Source organism: Geospiza fortis, unplaced genomic scaffold, assembly GCF_000277835.1.
Source record: "Geospiza fortis unplaced genomic scaffold, GeoFor_1.0 scaffold271, whole genome shotgun sequence".
In the NCBI taxonomy this organism is placed as follows: Eukaryota; Metazoa; Chordata; class Aves; order Passeriformes; family Thraupidae; genus Geospiza; species Geospiza fortis.
The window spans coordinates 1,330,402-1,332,728 of record NW_005054405.1 but is presented as its reverse complement, the minus strand read 5'-3'; positions in this window follow the sequence as shown (position 1 = coordinate 1,332,728).

Genomic DNA, 2,327 nt, shown 5'->3' with positions numbered 1-2,327 from the left:
TTGGTTGGTTGGTTGGTTGGTTGGTTGGTTGGTTTTTTTGTTAGTGTTTTGGTGGAACTACTACTACTACTACTACTAATTATCATCATCATCATCATCTTTATTATCATTATCATCATGTCATCTTTTTTTACGCCCCGCAACTGAGGTTTTCTGAATTCTGCACAGCCTGTGGAAAATGGAGGTGTAATCTCATAAGAAGAGCACACCCAAGGACAGGTCTACCACAACCACAGGAGAAATGATTGGGAAAGCCATTTTCCAGTGTCAAACCTGCCTGACTCTGTGTTGTCTCCAAATGACAGTGAACTGTTAAAGTCCAGGCTTCTCAAGATTTTTGGGTTTCATGGAATGGGAAGCATTTGATTGTGCCAAACCTTTTCTCTGTCTGTTGGCCTTCTAACTTAGTACCTGTGGCCTACAGAAAAGTGAAGAATTGATTGTAAGGGATTTGCATGAAGCCTTAGCCAAGGTCCTGGCAACTTTTGAACACACAGAATGTTTGTCACACCGAGGGTCAGAAGAGCACTCCACTATGGGGCATGGCACAATTCTTTGAGAATGGTCTGTGCAATTATATTTTTTTCATATCTGGGGTGTGAACACAGCAACTTAGTTTTGAGCTGAAACTTCAGAAATAAGCATAAATAAAAAGCTTTTCTCCCATTTCAGTCCCAGTGGAGTTAGCTTTATGGTTTATTTTTTTCTTCATGAGATGGGTTTCCTCACAGTTGACAAGTTTGATGAGGTAACCAAGCAACATGTTAAGTAATGAGAAGAAAGCTTCCCAGATGTGCAATGTATCTTCAGTGCTTAGAGCATAATCAGACATTCCTTTTGTTCAGCCAACTGATATCCACATCCAGTTAATTTCAAACAGAGGGAGGATTTCTCTTGATAATTCTAGTAACTTGACCCCTTCAAGCAGTGCAAGGAGCAAATAACTCTTCTGCTATGAAAAGCAGATAAACTGTAGGCTGAAACATGATAAGTGATACACATTTTTAAAGAAGCAAAGTTGTAACTTGATAGTAGTATTTAGTGTACGTATATATATACAGATATATATTCATATATATATGTGTGTATACATATATACATATATATACACATATATATTAATATATATGTGTATACATATATACATATATATTATATATATGCATTTGATATATTATTATATATAATATTTTTTTACTGTAACTTTATTTTATTAGGCTCACAGTAAGCATAAGGTAAAACTTATGCTCTTACACAGGCAATGTCAAAGCCCAAGGCCAATCCCCCCTGAATGTGCTGGCACAGTGGAGGTCCTGGCACAGGTGGAGGATTCTTCCACCTTTAAAGTGAAGGACATCTCAGTTATCCCAGCAGTAGCCAGAGGATGCTCATGTTTCTCTAGAAAGAAGCCTGCCCCAGTGAAAGGAAGGATGGCAAGAGCCTACACAGAAATAAAACAACAAGATGTTAAGTGAGCCAGGAAGATACAGGAAGATTTAAGGGAAATACAATTTCTTTAATTTAATGGTGCTTTTTTGTTGAGAAAAATATATTACTTTTGTCATTCCCAGCAATTGTTGCAGCATATGGTGTCATAGTTGATTCATTTTGAAGCAGCACACACCAAAAAAAAAAAAAAAAAAACCAAACAAAAAAAACCAACAAAAAATCCAAGAGGAAGGGAAAAAAAAAAGAAAAAAAAGAAATGTGATTTCCATACCATCTCTGTAGGTTTTTCAGCTTGACAAATATATGATATATCTTGTAAGAAACACATGGCCTTACAGAAACCTGACTGTCTTCTGCATAAATTAACGTTCTGTGTTATACCAAAATATTTATAGATTTGGAAAAGTAAAGAGATAAAAGCAGCAAGGATCTTCTTGAAAACAAACCAATCATATTTTCTGTCAGGGAGGACGCAGTACATTATCCAACTTGCAAGTTCGAGACCTTTTGGAGGGATGTGTATTGTCAGAACAAAGTGCCTTTGAAGTACATATGTGAAATTGTCCAACGGTTGTAATTTTAAATAAGAGATTTTTGGCAAGCTGCAGTGAGTGCTGGAGCTGTCTCTGAGGCACGCACATGCAATTGCCATGGCTGTCAGAGCTAATAAGAAAGGAAGGAACCAGTCAAGGCACTGCAGAAGAAATAAGAATGACTCTGAAATAAAACACAAAAAAAAAAACTACCACCAACAACAAAACCCCACAAAACCAGCAAAACCCACAATTAAAATCAAATTAAAGGTGCTTCCACAGAACACTGGCTATCTGGGCAAGCATGAGAAGGATATGAAAAGGGAGAAAGTTATTTCTGAGACT